Source organism: Peromyscus californicus, unplaced genomic scaffold, assembly GCF_007827085.1.
Source record: "Peromyscus californicus insignis strain IS unplaced genomic scaffold, ASM782708v3 Scaffold_6__1_contigs__length_162567912, whole genome shotgun sequence".
NCBI classification, from domain to species: Eukaryota; Metazoa; Chordata; class Mammalia; order Rodentia; family Cricetidae; genus Peromyscus; species Peromyscus californicus.
The window spans coordinates 114,451,373-114,477,951 of record NW_026294584.1 but is presented as its reverse complement, the minus strand read 5'-3'; the positions used below and the strand labels follow the sequence as shown (position 1 = coordinate 114,477,951).

Sequence of the window (26,579 nt, the reverse complement as noted above, 5' to 3'; positions counted from 1 at the left end):
TGGCCAGCCAACTTCAGATTGGCCAGTTTCTGTGCCCCTAGCCCAGGAATTATAGGTACTTATCACCATGATCAGCTTTTCCTTATGTTCTGTGGACTGAACTTGGGTCTTGGTGCTTGCTCATTTTATTAGATTAAGACAATAGTCTACCTCCTGAAAAAAAAAAATCCATACTTTCAGCCACATGGAATTTTTCCCTTCTATTTTAATTTTATGTGTATAGGTGTTTTTGCCTTTGTGTACCACATGCATACAGTGCCCATGGAAGACAGAAGAGGGCATCAGATCCCCTGAAAATTGAGTTAAAGGTGGCTGTCAGCCACCATGTGGGTGTGAGGAATCGAACTCAGGTCATCCTCCAGAAGAGCAATCATTGCTGTTAATTGTGGAGCCATCTCTCTAGACCCAACATAGCATTTTTTTTAATGTGGCTTTGATCAGATCCCCCAATATTCCTTATGAAGTTTCACATTTTTGCAGGTCTCTGTATCTGTTGATTGCTCATCTGAGAAATCAACCAGATTGAAAAGGATTAAAAAATCTTCTCGACATATGGGCTTTGGTCTTTGTCACTATTTCCTGAATACAGTGTGGTGGCAGTTTACAGCAGTTACCTCCTCGTGTTTACAGTTGTAATCAAAGATAATTTGATACATGTATAAGAATATGCCCAGGCCATTTGCAGATGTAATTCTGTAATTTCATATTATACAAGAGACTTGAGCATGCAAGGATTTAGACACCCATAGGGATCCCATTCCCCCATGGACACCAAGGGATGACCATATGTCATCCTTTAATCATGCCTTCTGTTATAGTGAACTTTCCTCTTTCCCTTGGAAGTGAGGGATGTTAATGAATGGTGTCTTTTAACACAGAGTTAGCTGAAAGCATTTGCTGTGTGGGAGCCACCTGGAGCTGGCTCATCTCCTCGTGCCACTTTGCCATATTAATGTCAGCCGTCATGGCCATCTTCTAATTAGAAGAGGAACATGAGGCTGTTTCCTGATGTTGTTATCTTTCACAGTTACCACACTGATGTCTCTGACCCCAGGTTACAGAGACTGGGAAAAGCATCCCCCAGACTTTCAGTGTAGGAGCATCAATTGTCTCCTATATCTAACACCCAAGCTCAATATTCATGCTCCCTCTTCACCTCTACAGTGGTTCCTAATATAGGCTCTCCAAATCCTAGATTTTTAAATAGTTACTTCAAGGTTAACATACTGGAACTAATACATCTTTAGAAAATAATCTGCAGGGGAAGCTTGATCCCGCTCTCACCCCCCTTACCTTTTTGTGGTGTTGGCATATATTTACATTGTACCTGTTTGAAATCTTATGATGCTTCCTAGGAAATTCTAGGCTAAAGATATCCTTGACTATGTTAAACAGAATATTTCTTAAGATTTTCAGAAAAATCCTTGTGGCCCTATCTGGACAAGTTGCTCACCTGGACCACTCCTCATGGCCAGCATGATGAACAGTGTTAGTAGACATAGCCAAGGTGAGGGTGGTACTAGAGTCAGATTCATCAGAGTCTGGCAACTTTCCCAACTGGTCCTGTTGGGAAAGGGTGTATGGGAAAGGATGTGAGGGGCTCTGGCACACATGTTGCTTTAATTGAGCTATTTTTATGTTTATAAAGGTCTGAAGTTCATTCAGTTGTTTGCACAAGATGAGACTTGTGGGGTTAACCAGATGTCAAGTTCCTTGAGTTTGGGCCATAAACATTTCAAGCTGTTAGCTCTGATAGGCAGTTTGGGAGCCGTGCTCTACAAATCAATCAGTTCTTCATGTCGGCATTGGTAGGTAGACTTTCTGGAACTTAGCAGTGTTGGTGGGATCTCTTGGATTTACTAAAAGGAATTATTTGCTGTTAAAAAAAATTGAGAATTTCTTGTCAGACTTCTGAATCAATAGCAGATGAAACAGACAATAAATCACCTAAGACATGGTGACCAGTTCAAATGGCATACAGATGTGGAAAAAATGACATTCTGCTGTCTAGGTTTTATTTTTAAAATGTAAAATTCTGCATTTCAAGTCTTTCATTTTAGATATGATACATTGTAAGCTTTACTAGTATGTTTTAAAAAAAACATTAATCATATGGAAAGAAAAAGATTTTAACACTACTACGATAATGTCTATGACTCAACAACAGAAATTGTTGTTAGCGGAAGCGCCCCAAACAATTCTGTCTTGGGGGAAAAATGTTTAGCTGAAAGGCCACAGGAAAGATGCATATTCACTGAGAGTCGGGAGAGGCAAACACAGAATGTAAGATTGTTTTACTGAAAGGGAGTTCTAAAAAGAGTGTCGTCAAACTGTGGAGGAAGCTCCATTGTTCAGGAGTAAACATCATGCAAGTATCAGACCCTGAAGAAAGTAAGTGTAGTCGATGGTAATGTGAACTTATTCTGGGATGCAGAACGGGTTGTGCTGGATGCGTTTCGGGGCAGCATTTCCATCACAGGGAGCAAGCAAGCTTCCTTAGACGGCAGAGGTAATAGTACCAGTGCCGAGAGAGGCTAACTGCGAAGCCCTTATCTATGCTGTTGGCCTCTTGCTATTGTCTCATCTGATGCACAGGGCTGGTTGCTCTGGACGGAATTCTCTCCTAGTGGCCAGGCTTGGAATTCTTGGCCAGTGTGTTCAGGTCTCATGGGTGTAAAATAAGAATCTGTTGTTCCTCAGATGAAGCTGGCCCAAGCTGATGGTCTTGGATGGCCTCTTTGAACCTCCCAGCAAGAGTCCACGTTTCTGACTCCATTCTGACCTCCGGAGACAGACTTGGTATATCTAGTGTCTTATTTACTTAGTCTTTAGTTTTACATCTGAGCCCCTCCCTGCCTGCTCCCTTCTTCTTAGTTTATTTTTCAAATTTCACCGTGTTCAGACAGTCTTCATGCTTTTGTTTATAGTTTCCACAGTTTTAAATCTAAATATCAGCTCTGTTTCATTTGTTTCTATGTCTGCTTAATTCCCTTGATATGTTAAAACATAAATCAGTCCATCTAGCAAAAAGACTTGGTACTGCTCTGCAGAAGGAAGAGCTCTGCCAATGGCATGCTGTGGCTGGATGGAAGATAGTCCAGTGGTATGAACCAGGGCTTCCAGACTCCTTCTGTAAAGCTGAGAACTGACGACTGTTGGCTTCACAGGCCATGGAAGCTCATTAGCAATGGGTTAATCCCGCCATTGCTGTTGTAATCAGCTAGAAATGATGCATGGACAGTTGGGAATGGCTTTGTCCAAACTAGACTTCCTCTAGAAGGACAGAAGTTTGACTTTCAGGTACTCCTTCATGTCATAAACTATTCCTCTTAGTAGTCCCCAACCATTCTTCTGAGGGGATTTAGACTTTATTAAGACACTTGTGTGTGTTAGGGTAAGGGTGTGTGTGTTCAAGTGTGTAGGGATCAGAGGCTGATGTCACGTGTCTTCCTTAGTCATTCTCCATCTCCCTTTTGGCTGGGTCGCTCACTGAACGTGGAGCTTGCTGATTGGCTGTTCTGGCTGGCCAGCGCGCACCAGGTTTTCTTCTGTCTGTCTTTCTCCATCCTCAGCACTGGGGTTAGGGACGTACTCTACTTATTTGTTTACATGGGTGCTGGGGATCTGAACTCAGTTCCTCATGCTTGCATAGCAAGCCCTTTCCCAGCTGAGGCGTCTTCCCAGCCTGTAAGAGGATATTTTTAACATACATTTTAAACATGGGGATTAAAAAAGATACTCAGGGAATGACTAAGACATACTGAGTGTGGGTCTGGGTTTCTTTTTCTTTCTTTCTTTTTTTTTTTTTTAAGATTTATTTATTTTATATATACAGTGTTCTGTCTGCACATATCCCTGCAGGCCAGAAGAGGGCGCCAGATCTCATTACAGATGGTTGTGAGCCACCATGTGGTTGCTGGGAATTGAACTCAGGACCTTTGGAAGAGCAAGCAGTGCTCTTAACCTCTGAGCCCTCTCTCCAGCCCGGGTCTGGGTTTCTTAAGAGTTACCCCAGACATTTAAGAAAAAAATCTCTTAACTAATGAGCTGTATAAAAATTGATAGCAGACTGGCTTGTCACCCCTTGCACAAACTGGCCACTGTGCAGCCTTGGCTGTGCTATCCAAGTTACACATGGACTGTAGTCTGTCTGAGGTGCTGCTCTTATACCATGGGAAACTGTGTCCTTGATGCCATTCCCGGAGTTGAAATGCATTTGGAGAGAACACAATGTCCTCAGTGTTGCGTTTGGAGTTCTTTGTTGCTGTGTCTGTCACTTAAGATCACCTCAGTAATTAAGTCTTGAATTCAAGTTTCTACTGCTTGTGTGCCAAGGAGAAAGGTTTTCTCTCAGCATCATGGAGATAAGGATGGATGATGGAGAGATATAATCTATCTATCTATCTATCTATCTATCTATCTATCTATCTATCTGTCTGTCTGTCTCTATCTATCTATCTCTGTCTATTTATCTATGTATCTATCTGCCTACCTATGTATGTATCTACATATGTATATACCTGTATCTGCCTACCTATGTGTCTGTGTATATATCATCTATCTTCCTACTTTTGTATCTATGTATCTATTAATCTATCTATCTGTCTACCTACCTATCTATCATCTATCTATCTATCTATCTATCTATCTATCTATCTATCTATCTATCATCTATCTGTATCTACCTACCTGTGTATACCATCCATCCATCCATCCATCCACCCATCCATCCATCATCCATTTAATCACATCGGGAAATTAGAAAGAGAAAAGGATGTTCTCTAGAAACTAGTAAGATCAGTAAAGGGGTAGAGGAGAGGAAGGATTGAAAGAACAGCTCATTTTTAACACTGGAACAAAGATTTGAAAGAAAAGACAGTTTTTGGACAAGAAACTTTCAAGAAATGACCGACTCTGCTCTCCCCTGTGTTTCTGCAGTCCCTACAGGTATGGCACTGTGTGCTGTCAACCCTCCCCCTAGCCACTGTGCCCTCTTGGGTGTTTGTGTGCCCCATTATTTCTTTCACAAGTTTCCTAGAGTACTCCTTATCTGCCTGCCCTCTGTCTGTCTTTGTGGTCGACCGTTCAGTGCTAAATCTCAAATCAAGCTGCCCACCACCCCTAGGCCTGTCTTAATTCCGTTTGGCATATAATTTGGACAAGACCCTAAGAGTTACTTATTGACAAAATTCTGCATAAAGAAACTTGGACCAGTGTAGTTTCATCTCACAACTTGAGATAGAGAGGGAAAGCATAGAAATCTAGATGCTAAGTGTTTTTCTATCTGCTTTTGTAGTCACACAGACAAAGCCCCCACAACTGTATCAGCAGCCATTTGTACGAAGCATTCATTGGGTGTCAGTTATTGGTGTGGGCCCCGAATCGTGTCTTCATATAACTAGCTCACAAATATTCTTATGTGAAAAACAGCTTCTTAAAACAAGGTTATTTTCCTACGGGGCTTACTCTCCAGGATCAAGGTGAGTCAAGCAACCTTAGCCAAGGTGTATCAGCTGGTATGTTTGGAGGGGTGGCAGTACACTGTCCCCAAGTTAGGGACAAGATGTTTTTCAGTCCATTTCAGCTACTTAGTAACTTTTTGAACTTTGGAAATATTTTAAATATTTTTCCCTTGGGTTCTTTCATGTAAAGATGGGGAAAAGAAAGCACCTACCTTATAATAGAAATAAAGACATTATAGTTTACTAGATACCTTGAAATTATACAGAAAAGTTACTAACATTGTTGGACACAGAACAAAATAATGTTCCCTTAACTGAAAGGCGTATACTAATTCAATAAAAACACCCACAGGCATTAGTTTGCTGATTCTCTAGGTAAAGATAAGAGGTGGCATTTAAATGTTGAGTTAAAGGTATTTCGATGTGTTCTCCCTCCCCACATTTTGGACTCTATCTTAATATAATTTTCACACATGTAAAAAGATGCTTTAACACAAAGTTCATACATATGTGAGTGCATGTGTGTAGGATCAGAATTTGAATGACTTCATGGCCCTGCATATTTGTGCTCTTTGAATGTTCTTCTGATGTTCAAACTAAGGAAACACTAACTCATTTTTAACACCGTGTACATCTATAATCTGTCTAGGTTCACTTGTTCATTCCCAAGTCATTCAGCTTTCCAATGGTTTTTACTAATTTTTTAAAAACTTATTTTTATCAGTTTAGTTGTGTGTATATGTATGGTGTGTGTGTCTATGTGCACATGCATGCGCGTGCATGTATGCATGTGTGCATGCATGTGCAGGCGACTGTAGAGAGAGGCCATTGATCTTCTGAAGGTGCAGTTACAGGCTGTTGTGAGTCACCCAGGGTGGGTGCTGGGAACCTGTGATGCTTGGGTCCTCTGCAAGAGCTGTGTGGACTCTTAGCCACTGAGCCATCTCTCCAGCCCCTAGCTCTCAGTAATTTTAAGAACAAAAGAGGGTGAAGAATCTAGTGTGCATTTTTTTTTTTTTGCTTAGTTTTTGAGTTTCTTTAGTTAAAAGCAGCCAAGACATACGGCAGGCATCATTGAGATGATTTTGCATTCTCTTTCTCTATTTCCCCTTCCATTTCTCCTAACTTTCTCACGGTGTCTACATCTGGAAAATGGAAGTGACCTGTGCCACTCAGCCTCCAGTCCCCTGGTCTTCTGATTCTGTGAGATGAAAGAGAACTGTGGTGTGACACCACGGAGGGGTCAAAGAGAGTTAAATTAAGATCTGCTTTATATGAAGTGAAGAGTTGGAGACGGTGATGCCGTTTCCCTGGAGTCCGCTGGTGTAATAAAGCAAATCCTATGCACAGCCAGCCATTTGAGCCCCTTGGGCTTTGTAGGGTCACAGGTTCCTATTTGGTATTTCCACTCTATGATGAAGCTAAGATTCCAAATCAGATATTTGGGACTGGAGATACAGCTTGATGGTTGAGTGCTTGCCTAGCATTCATGAGGCCCCAGGTTCAATCCTCAGCATCAACCACAGGGGGAAAAAGTGTGTGAAATCAGATCTTTGATATTTCTCCTCCTAATTTGCGTGATTCTTTAGCAATTTTCATTACTATTGCTTTGGAACATTCACCGGTTTGCCTAGTTACTTTACAGTCAGAATTCCAAGGCCCAAGTCAAAATGGTAAACACTAAGTTGTCGGGCTAATATAGCACCGAGGTATCCTATGTGAATTCATTTATTGGGGGAAAGAGATGTATTTAGCCCATTTCAAGGAGAATGAATTGTCTTGGTACCATAGCTTTGGGGAAGTCGCTCGCATCACTTAGCTGTTCCTGCGCCTTAGCTGACTTGTTCATAAGATGGGATTAAGACAGACATTCTGATATGTGTGAATGGTAGCACCAATGAGAGATGGTTGACTGGTGTTTTCCAGTGTTGCATCGGCCCATTGGATGCCATCTGTTCTAGTGACCAAGCCATTGACCAAAAGCAACTTAAGGAACAGAGAATTTACTGAGGGATAGAGGGTCCGTTATTGGGTAGATGGGGAGACATGGCAGGGCAGCTGGAGAGGAAGCGGGCTTATCACATTTCACTCTCATACAAGAAGCCAAGAGCAAGCAGGAAGTAGGGTGGGGCTGTAAACCCTCAAAGCCCACCCGCAGTGGCGTGCTTCCTCCAGCAAAGCTCCATCTCCTAAAGGTTCCCTAACCTTCCCCCGAACAGTGCCACGAGCTGGAGACCAGGTGTTCAAATACAGGAGACTATGGGGGACATTCTCATCTACCACATTATCCAGGGTAATCTTTGAAAGGCACATCACACAAACTCATCCAGAGAGATGAGCAGGGCTATCATTTGCACTTTTGTGGATGGTCCTTGAGCATATGAAAACTAAAAAAAAAAAATAATGTTTCGTCCATGAACTTGCATCAGGTCCCCAAATCATGTTTCTTAATTTTGTGTCCCTGTCATGCTGTTTGGCCTCCTTTGAAGTGCTAATTTTTAAGACATCATTTTAAAAGTTAGACTTCCAGGGCTGCCGTGGTATACATATTGTGAGTTTTCTTTGCAGTCCCCTTCTCTGCTTCTGCATTGTGGTCTCCTTCATATCAGTGGAGGAACACTTTTGTTTTATTTCTCAGTCAGTAACGTTGATCTGGTCCGCAAGTGTGGAACTGGAGTGTTGTGCTTGGAGAAGGCATCCTTTCCCTGAGTGTTCAGCTGGGATGTGTCTTTGTACTCTTTCTTCTTCACCTGGAGATTTTCAAGTTCTCAGGGAACATTTAGGACAGAGCTGAATACAATGAACTGAGAACTGACTTGAAGGTACCTTTTAGTTACATCTCCCAGGATATTATATACCATAACAAAAAGTGCATACACCATGACCTGACACCAGAATCACAAACCATTTCCTTCTCTCATCAGACTGTTTTCACTTCTTTCTTTGAACTTCCCTCTCTTTTCTTACTCACCCTTAAATGTCTGTCTGTGTACATATTTACTACATGTGTGTATTTATGTGTGCGTGGGTGCGGGTGCATGTATGCCATGGTATGCATGCCTATGAGGATAAGAGGATGACATTGGGCGTCTTTCCGTCCTCTCCTTCCTCCTCGTTTGCAGCATGGCCTGGGATAGCTGGCCAGCAAGCTGCTGGAGGTTCCCATTTCCCCTTCCATCATGCGGTAGGAATGCTTGAGAATCAGAGGAGCGTGGACCACCTCTGGCTTTCCATGGTGCTGGGCATTGGGTCTTCATGGTCACTCAGCAAGCCCCTTCTCCACAGAGCCATCTTCTCAGTCCACCTCTGTTCTTATCTTTCTCCTACTCTCCTCGTTTCCCCTCTTTATGGTTGTCCCCTCCCTCCTCGTCCCTCTAAAGAGCCCCCTCCCTTTCTTCCTGCTCAGGCTCTTCTACTGTGCCAGTATTTATTTCCTCTGTCTACGTATATTTGAGAGTAATGGCCTTTTAGAGCTTTTTGCTCATGGATTCTTCTTCTTCTCTTTTCTTGGTCTCAGCATGGCTCTGGCTTGATTTTTGTTGGTCATTTACTGCTTCGTGTGGCTGTGGATTGTTGAAAGCAGGATGGGAGAAGCTGAGGTCTTCTTCATTGTGAAGGGCCAGCTAGCTTTCTTCTTGAGGTTCTCCATAAGCCTAGCCCTTCAGGGAGTCCTGGGGACTTTCCAGCTGCTTGGTTTGCCCACTGTCTGGTTAGTGCTGGGCTCTAAACCTGGCCAGTAGACACTGATAACTGGTGTTATGGTTCTAGGTGGCCCTGTTACATGAAGAGCAGCACAGTAGTATCTTGTCAGCCTGTTGCTCTCTGCCGTAGTTGGAGAGTTCAAGTCCCCCTTGTTCTCTTTCTGACTGGAGTTTTACTGACTGGAGTTCTAAACACAGGCTTTGCAGTAACCACTCTTGGCCTAGTCATTTGTGTTTCTAAGTCCTTCGGTGTATTTGTGGGGTTCAGTCCTTTGTGCATGCTCCCTGCTGAGCAAGTGCTCTGGAATGGGATATCAACCAGTGGAGAATCATTCATTCCATACGTTTTCTATTTTCCAAAAAAAAAAAAAAAAAAAAAAAAGAAAGAAAGAAAAAGCACACCGTCAATATTTTTTTTCTTAATTGAACAGTTTGTTGAACAGACGGGTGCTTTAATTATGGTGGTCTAAATTTACACACATTGCGGTGGTATTTTGCTACATTAATTACCTTACTTGTCAAGAGTAACAGGTAATTACTACATCAACTCACCCTCCTGCAGTATATGGAAACGCAACTTTATTTGAACGGATACGGGAGCCAGAGTGTAGTTCCCCAGCCCTTCAATCTCTGCTGAGGGATGGCAGCATTGCTGGAGTTTGTTGGATGATTAAGCAGGACAGGTGGCTCCTCTTTCTTTGTGGCCTCCCACCTTAGATGTATGTCTCGAGATGTCCATGGATTCTGGGAATGTGGGCACTATAAGGAACCTTTGAGATCCCTGGTTTTGCTCTCCTGCCCCTCTAATGCCTTTCAGAGCAGAGGTATGACTCTCTGAAGGCCACACAAGACATGCATCAGTTTCCAAACCCAAATTAGCTCCAGACACCCCCCTGCCAACACACACCCAAAACCGGTGTGAAGTGTAGTACATCGTAATGACTTCTACCGAGGGTGTAGAAAAGCCATTTGATAGGGTATGCTTCAAATACTCATTCATGTCGCCTTCCTCTTTTGAACTTCGAACCAATACCTTGGCTGTCTTCCAAAGCAAGAGTATTTCTCCTGTGTTCTGTTGAACTGTCAGGTACAACTCACATCATCTGGTTTCCTCTGTACTGTCCTTGGTGTCAGCTTTCATGTCAAGCTGTGTTAAAATCCCACTTGAACGTTTTCTTAAGGCGTGAACACTTTGGAGCGTATAGGATGCCTTTAGCAAAATGATGCCACCAGAACTCTCCTGGCTTCCATGGCTCAGCAAAGGTTCTCTGTCAACCTGTGGGTGTGGTACTGAACATACACAGTGGCATAATACACACATACTGTCTTAAAAGGCTTTGCCCCCTTTTCAAACACCTGTGAGAAAATTACAAACTGTGGTTAACATAGAATACTTACAACTGGTTTGTAGAGCCATCCAAGGTGGAGAGGCTCAGCTTGTAAAGAGCCCTGGTACCTGCTTTTCTTCTTGCAGCTGGAACCATGAATGGGTGATGGGGTGAAGAAGTTGAAGGTTAAGGGCACCATCTTGCAGATATCCTAGGAGTTGGCATGCAGAGGCCAAAGTGGGTCTCTTGGGGTTTGCTCTTGAGACAACAAAGGAAGATCGATCTTCTGGTCCTCAACCCACTTCAGTTTCTGTAGTTTCAAATCACTCTGGAGCTTGTCATTTGTTATGGCTTCAAGTAATTGGCTTAGTAATCTATCGATTCTGCAGCTGTCTGTCTGTCCAGTGTCTGCTGGGTGCCAGTCATTGTTCTGTTTCTGCAGCGTCAGGGTGCACAGCAACCATCTGACAGGAGGAGACGGAAAAGCGAGTGAGGTGAAGAACTGAGATGCAGTGCCGGTTCACACAACTGGTGGGCAGTGTAAAGGATGTGTCTGGGAGAGGCCCCTCAGTCTGGTCATAGAAGGCCACTTGGAAAAAATGACTTGATTTCCGCTCTGCAGACTTAGACTCAGCTCCACAAAACATAGAGGAAGTAGAGAAGTACCTTCGGGCAGAGGGGATGACTAAAGATCAAGCCTTTGTTGTGGGGTAGCAGAAAAGTCCAGGTGGCTGAACTGGAAATGGAGGAATGAGAGGGCTGGAGAGAGAGTGGGATGTCATTAGAGTCCTGTGTACCAGGGCCAAGGGCTGCTGGCTTTCATCTTCAAACTGATAGATGACAGTTAATACCAGAGACTTCCAAGTCAGGTGCCAGAAACAGTGGCTGCCTGGGGAGTGACTTGCAGTTTCCGGAAGCCTAGGGGAGAGAGAAAGAGGGAGTGGGCAGAGACAGAGAGACAGAGACAGAGAGAGAGAGAGAGAAGGTGCTGGTGTCCTGAGCTGGGAAGAGGAAGCCTGTTGTGATAGATGCAGGAGCCCCTGTCATTGATGTGGCTCAGTGATACCCTGATAAGGGATGAAGCGCCTCTCCCTGGGAGGGTATCCTCAGAGCCTGGCGCCTGACCCACCATCAGTATCACTGGGGTTTAGAAATTTAAATCATCTGGCCTCCCTGTAACCTTAGTGAATCGGAACCTGCAGTTAGGGCCTAGCCACCTTCCACAAGGAGACCTCAGTGATGCTGAGGAGACCGAGTTGGTGCATTGGATGGAGTTTAATGCCTGAGTCATTGAGAGCACCCCAAACTCCAGTTCCTATGAGAAGAGTGAGACTACAAAGAGGGGCTCCAGGTTCAGGAGGACCTAGGGCTCTGGTATTTTCTCCTTGTGGCTTTGTGGAGTGAAAGATTTCAAGCCTGCCTTTGGTTGGTTGCAAGATAACGATGGTCTGTCCAAAGGAGGCCAGCGGATCTCTAAGGACAGATGCTGTGGTACAGGATTCGAAACTGCCATGATTCTTCTGCTGCTTCTGATTCTTCTCCTACTGTTATTCTTCTAATTTTTCTTCCACAGAATTTAGAAAAGCCATATTAATGTGACACCCTTCTCCCTGTCAGTGCTAAAAGGGAACACCATCCCATCATTACACCTGTGTGCCTCTAATAGTGTGCCTTGACATCTCTCTTACTCAGTGACTTTGACCTTGTTTGGGGCTTGAAAGTCCTGATACACCCCGGTTATATATCGTTTCTTTTAAAATTTTTAAATATTTTTATTATTGTTTTGAGATTTCATATATTTTTATCATGATCACTCCCAACTCCTCCCAGATCTATCTTACTTCCCTAACCCTCCAACTTCATGTCTTTTTAAAAAATTTTTATAACCCACTGACTCCCAATGGGTGTTGTCCACATATTTCTGGGTGTGAGGCCATTGGCTGGAGCATGGTCCACTTACCAGGAGCCACACCCTTAAGAAAACTGACCCACCCCCTAAACCCATCACTTGTCCACAGCTCCTCAGTGAATGCGTTTCCCCTGCATACCAGAATGCTGACTGGTTTCATCTTGTGCAGGTCTTGTGCAGGCCACTGTGACTGCGGTGAGTTCAGAGGTTCAGCATCAAGTCATATCCAGAGGACGGGGCTACTCTATTTCTCCCTCATCTCGGGCTCATACAATCTCTACCGCTCCAGTTCTGTTTTTTTTTTTTTTTAGGTTTTTTGAGACAGGGTTTCTCTGTTTAGCTTTGCGCCTTTCCTGGATCTCGCGCTGTAGACCAGGCTGGCCTCGAACTTACAGAGATCCGCCTGCCTCTGCCTCCCGAGTGCTGGGATTAAAGGTGTGTGCCACCACCGCCCGGCCCAGTTCTGTTTTTAAAGCTGCTCTAGAGAGAGGATTAATTCCAGTGTTTGTGTTCCACGTGTCTGCTTTTCTCAGCAGTTTCACCGTGCTCCCCTGCCCTCCACACAGCCCTGTCCACCCTCCCAGCTCCCACTTGCCTTTGATGCCTTGGAGGTTATTCCCTGTGCAAAGCCTTTTCTGACCTGTACTGGGGTCAAGGCTGTGTTAATCGTTCCCATATGGTTTTGTTAGTTCCTGCTGGTAGATGTGGATTGGAGAGCACAGAGACCTCATTTGTTTCACATTTAGCAGGTCCCACTTCCAACATCGTGTCAGCACATGGTAAGCACTGAGAGAAAGTGCCTCACCAGCCAGGCACTTGGAGGCAGAGGCAAGTAGATGTCTCTGAGATCAAGGCCAGCTTGGTCTACATACTGAGTTCCAGACCAGCCAGGACTTCATACCTAGAAAACAGAACCAGAAACAAAACAAAAAACTTAGCCAATGAGAAGTGTTCTTGAAAATTATCCAAGTGATGAGTGGAGACAGGACAGAGACTTTTTCTGAAAGGATACATCGAATAGTGACATATAGTCCAGTGGGGCCAAGAGAGAGAAATGGAGACAAAACCAGAGATGAGTGTCTCTTTCAGGTAGATTCTGCTGTGGCTCCTATACGGTATGGCCTGTTTTAGTGAGTGTGTGGTAGGCTACCTGCCACAACCAGGAGCACATAGGTTTTCAAAGCCTAACATTGAAGAATGCGGATGTGGTCCTGTTGTGTGTGTGGACACTTCTGACCCATTGTCACGTGGATTGTGGTGTCTCTGTGAAAGAGGGCCTTAGATGGTCTTCCTGTCAACGTTGGCTGTGTTACACCTCTGCCTGCGCACCATCTCATTGGCCAGAACTAATAACATGCAAAGGCAAGTGGCCACCATAGCCTCTGCTGTGACTAGAAAGAAACAAAGGGAATTAGTTGTTTTATAATGGTCCCACTCTCAGTGTCATTGTGGTGTGAACTCCTATGACCTGGGTTCAATTCCCAGCATCCACATGGCAACTCACAGCTGTCTGTAACTCTATTCAGTTCCAGGGAATCTGATACTCTCATACAGACATACATGCAGGCAAAACACCAATGCACATAAAATAAAAATAAATGCATTATATAAAAAAGATAGCCTACTTGTCACTAAGTAAGTATCCTTGGCTTTCCAGGGACAAGGAAGAATGGTAGCCTTTATTAATGTACTTTATTTTTAGATTGTGTGTGTGTGTGTGTGTGTGTGTGTGTGTGTGTGTGTGTGTGTGCGCGCGCTTATGTGTATCCATGTTGAGGCCAGAAGATAACTTGGGCTGTCATTCTTTAGATGTTCAAAACTTGGATACATAGTGAGTTCATGGCCAGCCTGGCAATTTGTTGAGTTGCTGTCTCAAATTTTAAATAAATTAGGAGAAAAAAAACCCCCAAAAGATGGATAGTTACCTAGCTCAGTGATGAAATTCTTGTTTAGCATATGCAGGATACTGGGTTTAACCCCTAGCTCTGGGGAGTAGCAAGGTTTTTCCTCACTGTCCTTCTGACCAAAGTAGTTCTCAGGATAGAATTTAAAATCTTCCCCTGGCCTCCTTCCCTCCCTGATCCTTCCCTTTTCTCCCCTCCTTCTCTCCTTCCCTCTCTTCCTCCCCTGCTCCCCTCAGAGAGAAGCTGGACTTGTCAGGAGAGATATGAGGCTAAGCTGGAGGCTAGGGTATCTGTAAGGCCTTAAATTAACATGTTGGGGCTTGGGAGCCACAGGCTGGCTTTGGGGCTCTATGCTGAGAGCATGGGAGAGCCATAGATGGATGGTGATGAGGCAGCAAAAATCCTGTGAGTGGCCAACATCTTATCTTCTCCCAGCTGACATGAGGTGGAGGGTCTCCTTCTTTCTCCTACATACAGTGTTCTTAATCTGGAACGTGCTATTTCCAGTTGAAGGAGGCAATGTATTTGGGCTAAATATTTATGAAATGCCAAGCTTCGTGATCAAGATATATTTTGTTTTTAATGAGCAAATGACTCAGAATTGTTTGAAGTTATTAAAAGACAAATTACTGTGTGCTCCCATGGAACATGGACAGAGAAAGTAGAATTATGCATTAAACGTTTTATTTATGGTCTAATCCACAGCAATCTGATTCTTTAAACAGGATGATTTAATTTCTCTAAAAGGCTTGAAATATAAGAATTGTATTTATTTATGGACTCTCATTAAGGGGATTTTAATAAAGTCAGATAACCTATCCAGTTGCTTCAAGGGAAGCTCACTGAGTTCCTAAGGTGAACCAACACTGATCTGTGTGCGAGGTGACACAGTGTCTTGTCTGTCCCCAAGACACTTCCAGCCTGTTGCAAAGCCAGTTACAGGCCATTCATAAATGACTCTTCTCAGACAAGGTTTTAAAATTCTGCAGCTAATATTTCTTTGTTTTGGAAAAATCTTGAATACTAAAAATAGTGAAGAGAAATACTGTCTAATCCCGTCTGTCGAAGGCAGACACTGTTAATTTAAGTTTTTCTGATCTTTTCTGCAGCGTGTTTTTATACGCTTAAGGATTACTGCAGGTTAATTTTCCTGTCTTGCTTATTTTATGTCATGTCACAACCATTTCCATTTCCAGATTAGTTCTTAATGACTACAAAATATCCCTTTGTCAGGCCGGACTATCGTTTGCTTGCTTCTGTTCCGGTTTTGATTGATGGCTTAGGTAAAACAGATTCATAAGAATGTCTTGTACACATCAGTGTTAATATAAAACATTAACTGGGGATACAGATTTTTAGCATTGTTTTTCTCTCTGCAATGTATCCGAGTTTTGCTGTCTGAAACAACAAATAAACAAACCAGATCTTTGCTGTGCTGACTCCTCATTCTCAGGGAACAACGGGGCAGTATACTGGTATGTTTTCTTCCTATGCGTCCAGTGTAGCTCTTTGCTTGAAATCACTTAACGAAGAACACCCCACAAATCCAGGAAAACAGTTTGCTTCTAATTTAGAGAGCCTTCATGCCTGCCATTGAAAGTCTGAGAGAGTATCATTCCTAGTTCTTAGAACTTATGATACCACTGATATTTTTAAGTGTGTATATTACTTATTTTGCCTTAAAAACATGAAGTCCTTCTATAAGGTCTCTTTCAGGTACCTCAGTTTCCCTCAGTCAGCACAGACACTTGACCCTACTGAGAGCAAAAGCTTTGGGTCTTCCTTTTGTTGGAAATACTGCTTACAGTTTTGTTCCAGCCAGTGCTCTCTGAGGCTCATGAGCATGGGGAAGAGACTGTTGGAAGCTGAGCTCCACAGCTGTGGTATCCTGAACCTTCGTCACATTGAGGCTATTCCCTTTTTACATCAGGAATTGATTCCTGGCAGTCAGGGATCCTGCATGAAAATGTTAACCAGAGATGTTTCCTATTATGGTAGAGGAAGTCTTGTATGTTATGGGTGAATGGATATGCAAAATACCCAAACAGCTAAATGTCAGAAGTAAGAAAATTGTGGCACTTGGACCAAACCTCCCATTTCGACAACTTGTTTTTTTTTTTTTTTTTTTTTTGGTTTTTCGAGACAGGGTTTCTCTGTGTAGCTTTGCGCCTTTCCTGGGACTCGCTTGGTAGCCCAGGCTGGCCTCGAACTCACAGAGATCCGCCTGGCTCTGCCTCCCGAGTGCTGGGATTAAAGGCGTGCGCCACCACCGCCCGGCCGACAACTTGTTTTTATCAATAAAGTTTTATTGCAAAACAGCTGCACTGATTTATTTACACCTCGTTTCTGGTTGCTTCCTTACAGTAGCAGCAAAGCTGAGCAGTTGTCAGAGAGGACATCTGGCTGGAAATCCCAATAATCTCACTGCATTTTTTTCTTTAATGGAAAAAAAGTTGGTCAAACCTTTATCAGTCTGTCTGTCTGTGTCTGTCTGTCTATCTATTTGTCTGTCATCTGTATTAGCGACTGATTGAGTGCAGGGCATCTTCAGCCACACATCTCCTGTCTTCAGTCCTTATCCGTCAGTCCTTCCTGCTTTTCTTCCTTCCTTTGGCTTGGGTATTACTATCATTATTATTATTATTATTTTTTTTTTGGTTTTTTTTCGAGACAGGGTTTCTCTGTGTAGCTTTGCGCCTTTCCTGGAACTCACTTTGGAGACCAGGCTGGCCTCGAACTCACAGAGATCCGCCTGGCTCTGCCTCCCGAGTGCTGGGATTAAAGGCGTGCGCCACCACCGCCCGGCTCATTATTATTTTTAAAGACAGGGTTTCTTTATGTAGCCCTGGTTGGCCTGGAACTCATAATGATCTTCCTGCCTCTGCCTCCAGAGTGCTGGAATCAAAGGCATGAGCCACCACATCCAATTCATTCTTAAACGGGAGTAAAATGTAGTCTTATGCTTTTGATATATTAACAGTAAAGATACAGAGAATGATTACTGCACAGGAGCCTGAATGCATATTTGCTTTGGATTGTGAAATCCCTCTAGCTTGTTCCTGGTTTCTCCTAACCTCTGTAGATGGTCCCCACTGTCTCTGCCATTGGCAGCTGAGAACTGCCCTCCTGTTGTAGTGGAAGGTGGTATTTCTTTTAGGGAGATACCATTCGGTGTTTCTTTCTTAAAGCAATAGCTTGAGGAACGGGTATGTTCTCTGAAAGTTGGTCTGTGAAAGGCAGGGGTAGACTCAGCAGGGCTCACAGCTGGAGCAGTTGTGTGGTGGGAGCCTGCATTTCATTTTGTAGAGGCTCTACATTCTCACCTACAAAAGGGAACCACACTGACTGGCCTAGGTAAAGAGTAGGTAAGGCAAGGCATGCCTAGTACGTCTTAATAATATGATGGCTATTGTTTCTTTCTCCTTTCCTATCCTTAGTTGACCAGAGGAGCCATTAACAGCAACCATAGAGTATCTTTCGGGGCTTTCAGTTGGTTGTGCTTTGCCAGTTGGTAGTGCCTTCCTTACAGAGGGTTGTTGAGAGTTTTAAGGTAAAGCCAAGGAGATAATGTATTTAAGTTACAGTAAGATACTAGATCAGTGGTGAGTATAGGGGCAATAAGTGCAAGGCCCTGGGTTTAGTTCTTACCAATGAGAAGAAAGATAAAATAATAATAATAATAATAATAATAATAATAATAATAATAATAATGGGGGATGGGAGGAAAGGAAGACAGACAAAAAAGTGAGAGCTGTTAGCGCAGCATTTACCTCGCATATAGAAGGCCTAGAGTTTAGTGCTAGCCGGTGAAGAGCAGGGAAGGAAGGAAGGAAGAAGGGAAGGAATGGGGGATATAGAGAACAGGAGCGAGGGGGAAGAGGAAGAGGGAGACTGAACAGAGAGGAAGAGTGAAAAGAAAGGGAATGGGAAAGGAGGAGAAAATAGGTGTGGAAACATGAATGAACAAATGTGAATCATACAATAAAGTTCAGAGAGGTAGCATAGCACTTGCTTAGTAATCATCAGAACCTAGACTAAAGAAATAAAAGGAGGGGTCAGGCACTGTTGGTAGGGGTCATAAACATTACTGGATCTAAGAGGCTTCACCTAGTGAGTGCTTTCTACTTCCTGGGTACCCCTCAGGTTGCACTGGTTGTTGAGGGTGGAGTAGAGTTACTGGCTATGCATCTGCTCTGTGTATCCTTTCCTGGTCTGAGGATTACTTCTGTAATGATCTGCATGTACTTTGAGGGCCCTGGGTTTAAGACATTCTGTAATACTTCCCCTCAGATGGTAGGAAGTCCCACTGGGTCTCTGGACCCTCAATTGAGGGATGAGAGAGGGCCACAGGCATGGTGAGGAGACATGAGAATCAGAAAGTGGTGCATTCTATCTTGCTCTGTTTGGCCAGGACTTGATGACAAGGATCTTCATAGCTGCAAGGGGACAGAGCACCCAGCCAAGCTTTCTGCTTAGAGAGGAAAATTGGATTTGATGATCACCTATCCAGTCATGACTACAGACTGACAATATTTTACCAGGTCCTGATGGGGCAACAATTACTTACTGGGAGTGCACAGTGTAGAGATGCTGATACTTTGTATACCTGCCTTCTGTGGTTGCCCAGGGAAATAGCAATGTTTGGAGACAGCAGGGTTTCTTGGAACAATGGTTCTGGATACTTGTCCTTACAAACCAGCCGACCATCTAAATCTGCTCTCCACATGTTGTGCAGTGTTTAGACATCATGGCCCTTCTAAAATTATAGCTCTATCTTGGGCAGTGAGTCCAGGAGTATGTACTTAGAATTGCTGCATGCAGTGACACTCTCATTCCCAAAGTGATCTATGTGGGCTCAGACTTGTTTTGCTATTTTATAAAAATCCAAAGTCATATGCAGTATTCAGTAGAATTCTTTATCCTGAGTGGCAGACAGCATTTGTTGAAATATTTAATTTGAATTGCACATTCTATGATGAACCACATTGGGAGTAGTCTTGGTTTTATCATTCCTTTAATAGATGTGGGCCTACCTTTTAAAAAAGTTATTCATTTTAAATTATTATATGAATATTTTAGGATTATAATCATCATAAAATGAAAGAAAATTTGTCAGACCAAAATAGAAATTTAATTTAAGATAGAAATTGATTACAAGGTTTAGTTAGGACTAGAAACGTGTATAAAAGGGTATTTTTAAAACCCTGCAGCTATACAGTTTGGTTATCAGTTCAGAAAAATCACAGATGTGTTTATTGGTGTCCTTGATGATCATGTTTGAGTCACTTTAATTAAAGAACAAACTTTTGTAAGGTTGAAAGGCATAGCAAACCTTTGTGTCAGTCGTGGAGAAATGAACCTAAAACTCTGCACATAGAGTCCCCAGGTTACTGTCACCAAGGAAGCAGCAAATATAGAGAAACCCTGATACACTGACCCCGCCATACTCCAAAGGATCGCAGAACCACCAGAGCTACTTGTAAGTCCAAGCTTACTGCTGCTCTCTTCACAGTATCCCAGACACAGAACATGCCTAGATACATATCAGTAGACAGATGGGTAAAGACAGTGTGGTGTATGTACACGATGGAGTTTTATTCTTCCATTAGAAAAGAATGAAATCATGCCATTTGCAGGAAAAGAATCTGAGCTGGAGGTCATCCTGTTAAGTGAAAGAAGCCACACTCATGTTTTGTCATATGTGGAGTTTAGGTTCATGCAAGCACAGCACAAGAGCAAAGTGGGGGGCTGTTTAAGTAACCAGTGGACTGGGCAGGGGGTGTCATAGGTGAAAGTGAGCAAAGTACAGTGTGATATGTATGTGTGAAGATGTCATAGTAAACCCCATCATTACAGTACATTATGTGATACCCCATTTTCAAGATTTCTAAGGTGTGTAGGAGGCTGAAGGCATTCCTGACTAGAACTCTTGACTGTGTTGAGGTTAAAGGTGCCGTGGTCAGAACAATCAAGCTGATCCATAGGCGTGTGTGATTATAACATCCCCTTCTCTTTCCTTGGTATCCATAGCACTTCCTTCCACCTGTCACTTTGTCCTGAGTGACACTGGAAGCAGAAAACAAGTTGACCAGGTTTGTTTTCCAGTCGACTCTTGCTTATTTTTCCTCTGGTGGCCTTTTGTTTCTGTGGGGCTCAAATTTACTATTCATGAGACCCATTTTAATCAATGACCATATCAGACAAATGGAAGCTAAGCACTGGTTAGTATGGTGGAAATAAACATGGGCTCTCATTAATGGTGCTGTCTGAATAATGAGTTGAGCGTTGTGTCCTGAGCCACACTGAGAGCAAGCAGGCTCCTCACTGGAACGACAGGCTGACAGCCACGTCTAGGAGTACAGTCATTAGTGTGCCCCGCCATCAATGTCATGGTACTGTGTCAAATTAGTTAGTGTCCCCTTAGCCGAGAAGCTGGACCTACAAATTATCCTCCCACATCCCTGGAAGCCGTGTTTGCGAAACCCGCGATCAAGTGTGAGCAAATTATTAACACGGCTCATAAATTAACTAGTTTACAGGCTTATAACATTTTACAAGTAGATAATAAAGGGCCCCAAAGTTCCCCAATGACTCTGCCCTGGTGTGAGGACTGAGAAGGGCTGACTTTCCCTTGAGGCATGTGAAGCTGATCCTTAAAGAGGCGCAGCTCTTGGGGTCTCAGAGTCAGTGTTGGGGGATGCTCGCCAGCAAGTGTACTTCCATTGAAGACAACATAATGAACTTCATTATCTCATTATGCTGATGAGTCCATGACAATGGTCCTATCTCATGATGGCAGGTCTTAGGAGTTTACATTTTAGGAGTTTTCATCTGAATGATCACTGCCTACCCCAATGCAAATGTCCTTTTAAAATATTATTTTTCCTTTTAAAATAGTTTTGATGCATTCTTATGCCTTGTTTGAGAAGAATAATGACCACATAGCCTACCTTAGGAGAACTAGGGTGAGTGTGTGTGTGTGTGTGTGTGTGTGTGTGTGTGTGTGTGTGTGTATCCATCATTGTATACAAAGAGGTTAACATCAGGTGTCATCCTCAAGTGCTTCCCACACTTTTTTCTTGGTGAGTCTGGGGCTCACTGATGGGGCTAAGGCTGGCCGGCAAGCTGCACAGACCTCCCCTCTCCACCTCTCCAGCACTGGGATTGCAAGTCCAGCCCACCAAACTCCTTTTTTTTTTTTTTTTTTTTTTCTTGATGTGGTTTCTAGAGTTGCATACAGGTCCTCTTGCTTTCACAGCAAGCACTTTCCTGCCTGGGTCATCTCCCAAGCCCCAGAACAAGGACACTCACGCTTGTATGGCTTGAACAGTCTTTGTGTTGCAAGCAGCTGATGCTCAGAAAACAGTGTGGTGAAACCAGCCTGAGTTTACCTGACTGAATCTGGAAGAGATACCCAACCAGAGCACTATGTCTGAACTCCTCTCTGTGTTCTGCCTGACAGACAACCCACATGGTTTCCAGAGACATGTGACTATTCAAATCATGAAACTCCATACATCTTTTCAGTTTCAGCTTCTCAGTTTGACTAATCTAAAAAATGGGTACAGTCACCAAATGTTGCCCACACACACTGTGGGAAGAGTACACACACGTCCCCTGAAGGACTTATACTGGGCTCTCATTCTGCTTCCTTTTGTTTCTCCGAGAGCATTCCTTCTTAGACTCCGCAGCCATGGAGGCGGCATGGTCGCCTCAGGGCTTCCTGGGGGCCTTTGACTGGCAGCTTACACATTCAGAAAGCACTCTGAGGGGAATTGACTGCTCCATCAGCAGAGTTGGCCAACTCTGTAAATAGTACTCATGACTCAACTAGACCCACAGAAGCCCACAGCTTCAGCACACATACTTGCCCTCCATGACAAGGCTGACCTGGCCTCTACTGGCATGTGAAATGCAGTTGGTAAAATGACAAATGAGACAATGTGGCTGGCTGGCAGGCAAGAATTCACCTGCCTTTTCAGGGCACCTGTGTCTGGATGGTACGGGTTTCCTCCTGGCCTCATCTGCAGGGCACCTGAAGCCAGGTTAATTGACCCAAACCGGAAATGAAATCTTCATTTTGCGTCAGTGTGTCTTCTTGTTCTTACTTCTCAGGGTCCGTTAGCATTAATTCGGAGAATGCATCCTTAGAATGTGGCTTGAGAGAGAGCTCTGTCTGTAAAGTGCTTGTCCCAGGAGATGAGACCGTGCTTTCAAATCCCTGGCACACACATGAAACAGTGGCAAGTGTCGCTCATCCCAGAGCTAGTAAGATAGAGACAGCCTGATCCCTGGTACTTGCTGGCCAATTAGTCTAGCCGAATGTACCAGGTTCAGTGAGAGACCCTGCTTCCCAAAAAATGTGGATGTGTGATTGAGGGAGTTCTCTCAATCTGACATCTAACCTCCACACTGATGCACACATGTAGCAACACACACACACACACACACACACACACACACACACACACACACACACACACGAAATGAGGAATAGACACTGATGAACACTTCAGGGAACCAGAACACCTCACGGAATATCTCTGCCTTCAGGACTGATAGTTGCGCTCGGTTTAACATTTTTCATCAGAAAATATTGGGGCCGACTTCACGTGTGAGGGAAGACGTCCAGTGATGCACCCGAAGCCCTGGCCCTAACCCTTCTCTCCTTTTTGTCTCCAGGGTCCTTCTGTGTGTTGCAGTCTTGTGGCATTCTGCAGGCCCCCTGCCAGTGACCCCAGGCTTTTTATGGCTGTGAGACTTATTAAAAGCTCAGGGTAAGTAACCAAGGTGTCTCTGTCACCAAGGGGTGGAGAGAAAATTGTGGGCCACCTGCCCCAGGATCAGGCACGAGTTCCAAAGCTGGCACTTCCTGTGACAGTTATATGACTTTTAGGCATAGGTACCTTCAGGAGTGGGGTGGTGGCTCAGTGGTTAAAGTGCTTGCCCCGCCAGCATGATGGCCTGAGATCAATCTTATGACACAAAATAAGAAATAGAACAACAGCAACAAAAAAAAAAAACCAACCAAGCCGGGAGAGGCAGGTGAGGAAAGTAGAGACAGGTGGATCTGGTGGCTTTATTTAGTGAGTTCTATGTCCCAGTGAGAGACCCTGCCTCACAAAACAAGCCGAATGTCTCCTGAGGAATGACACCCTTGGCTCCACACTTGTCCATACATGTGCATATGTACCTGCACAAACATGCACGTTCATGTACACACTCATTCACACCTCACACAGAACAAACTAAAAGAAATCCCATTTGTGCCTGGTCGTGGGTCATAGTTGCCAGAAGATGCCCAAATGCAGAGATGGCTCAGATTGTTTCCAAAGGGCCAGAGAGTGACTCTAGTTACCCTCCTGGGCCACAGACAGTGTCTGTTGCAGTTAGGCACCTCTGCCATTGGTTAGCAGAATTAACCATGGGCACTTGAAAAAAATGAGTGGGGTTACTACTGTGTCCCCGTGAACATTGTATACCCAAATAATTATTGAGCTGTATTGACCTGAGGGCTTTGGTTTGCTCCCCCATCCTCTGATACATCAAGGTTGGGGTGCCATCCATGAACTTCACAGCTCACAGGGTTACTAGTCTCTCTGACCTTGAGCAAACTATGAATGAGGGAGAAACAGGGATTTGAAATACCTGCCCTTGCAACCCAGCAGGAGACTGGCAGACTGAGGCGTGGTGGACTGTATGTGACTGGCTTCCTTTCATGGGAGGGGAAAGCCCTTCCATGTCTCTGGCTCCCCAGTCACCTTCGCTTTCATCAGCTAACCCAGGGTGGTGGAATGCTCTTTTATTTTGTGAGTCATGTGGTCTCTGAGCTCCGTCTGTGTTCCACTTGATGGACACGCTGTTGAAATATCTCTTTAGTATCAAATATGGATGAAGGGCTACACGGGTAGATTATGGCAGGCTAAAGATCAAATGCCAATGAAGAGCGATTAAATTTCCTTTAATCATCAGAATCTGAGAGGCCTTTAAGATCTTCCACCTTTAATATGGGCCTTAATAAATAATAATGCTTTGAATGTCTGCAGTATGTTTGAATTTCACAAGTCTTGCGTGTCAAAACATATAGACAGGCTCAGCAAATACGCGTCCCTAGACCAGCAGTACTAATTACGAAGGGAAGTCAGGGTTAAACAAACAGCTTTAAGAATAGAAGGTGGGAACTAGAAACCCAATTTGTGGATTTTTTTCTAGGGTTTTGGTCCTCATGGAAAACGGCAGTGCTATCCAAAGAGGTGTTTTTGTTTCACTGTATTATTTGCAAATGACTGTCTTAGAACAGATGCTCCTGTAGGTAGGTGGACAAATTTGCTGTGTGCTCTCTTTCATGAAACACACGTGGAGAGAGTAGTTCGTGCCGTCTGCCTTTCTGCTCTGCCTACTCCAGGGTATTAGTGCTTTCTTTCCTCGTGGTGGCTGCTGGGTCTCCAGTCATGGCTCCTAGAACCTCTAAGGAAGGTATCGAGTCAAGAGATGAAAGCGACCCTTCTCACAGAGGCAGGCCCCTTTGCACAGCTTCCCTGAAGCCTCCCTCGTGACTTCTAGTCCTGTTCTCTAGATTCCTGAGACAGGCAGCCTTAGCTGTAGGAAATGTGGTGCTCCAGAGGGATGGAAAGCAGGAGACGTGGGCAGTTGTAGAGCTGCTCGTGGGCTTGCTTATGCGAAGTTGTCCAGTTGTCCAGGGTCGTGTTTGACTTACTCTGTGTTCACATTCCAGTCTGCCTGAGTCTTAGCAGAGACTCACATCTCAGCCAACTCTTGAGACTCTTCATGTTTCTTATGGGGCCATGCTGAGCCTGAGACTTGCAAGGGATACACATGTCCCCCAGAGAGGTGTAAAATTGTAAGTCCTGAATATGCAGATGAGTGTTTATTACTGTGGTTCTGAGGTTTTGTCCAGGTTAAGTCATGGTATCCCAATGACATGGCCACTTCTTATCCAGTGGTGCTCTCCTAGTGTATGCAAGAGACCGGGTTGAGGGCCCTACTTTCGCCTGTCTTATTTGGACTTGAAGATATGCCAACCCATCTCCTGCCATTCCCTCCCATTGGCTGTGGAGCATGTCAGCTGATTTCTTCTTACCTTCAGGTGACAAGTGAGTTGCCCTGTCCACATTCTCTGCTTCAGATTGACCTGGATGTGCTTTCTGTGAAAATTCCTAATTGGCACAGTGAACAGGATGGAATTTGCCTTGTCCTATGAGACAGTCTCTTTGTCCCCAGTCTGTGCTCATGAGAGAAGTAGACTTGTATTATCAGGCTTGCTTTCACACCTGCTGTGGACACAGGACAGCAGTGTGACCACACTGCATGTGCTGGAGTTAGATTGGCTTGGACTCAGACCCTGTTCTTCCATGAGCTCTCCTCATTAGACTGGACAGATCACTCAACAGCCCTGCGTCCCAACTGTGTCTCATCTGGAAAGTGGGTACAAGTTAAGCAGATCTTGGTGGATGATCTTGTGCTTAGCAGAGAATCCGCAAGATGATTCAGGCAAAAAGCTTAGTACAGACTTTGGCCCTTAGCTGAGGCCATCATTGCGCAGAGCACTTCCCATGGGAAGGTTGGCACCTGCCATCCTGTGGCTGGGTTGTGGGTAGTTGTCTGTCTGACAGAACATGCACTTTTCACAATCCAGTACTTGTTGCCTGGTTGGTGTTCCCTTTAAATATATGTGCAGCTTTGAAGGGTAGCCCTGATGCATATCCACAAGGACCTCTGCAGCTCTGAACCTGGGAGGATGGCCCCACAGGCAGAACACCGAGCTTCATGTCCTATTTGGGTAATGTTTCTTAAAGGTGAGCATTTTTTTTCTTCCAAACTGAGGTCCTACCACTGCTTATGACTCTTTGCTCTTGGTCACATCAATCTCTTCTTCTGTGCCTCAGTTTCCTTATGTGAAGTGGGGCTTGAGGTGTCACCTGGGTCATAGGGTTATTGCTACTATAATGAAGTGGTTCATTCCCCATGCTCTGTGCTCAGGGCCTGGAACACAGTTATCAATTTGGAAGCAAGGGCTTCTGGGAGATTCAGTGAGAAATCTTATCTTGGGTTTTCTTACTTTCCAGTTTAGAGTTTTCTGTTTTCTTTACTCTTTTTTCCTTTATTTTTTGGGGGAAGGAGGTAGAGGGGAGGAAAAAAGGGCCCTGCTGTGCAGCTCAGGCTGGCTTTATATGCGACATCCTCCAGTCTCAGTCTTCACAGGGCTGAAATTACACACATACCACAATGCCCTGCTGCACTCTTCGTTTTAAAGG

At 44.2% G+C, this 26,579-nt stretch overlaps 1 protein-coding gene across 6 annotated transcripts in view; it reads left to right on the top strand.

Annotated features, from left to right (window-relative positions):
* Foxp1 (forkhead box P1) overlaps nucleotides 1–26,579 on the top strand; it is a 527,364-nt gene that overhangs the window by 106,702 nt on the left and 394,083 nt on the right. For all 6 annotated transcript variants that reach the window (XM_052722207.1, XM_052722208.1, XM_052722211.1 and 3 more), the window contains one exon: nucleotides 22,987–23,081. The gene's annotated coding sequence lies outside the window, so the exon portion shown is untranslated. Of the gene's footprint in view, nucleotides 1–22,986; nucleotides 23,082–26,579 lie in introns of those variants that run through there.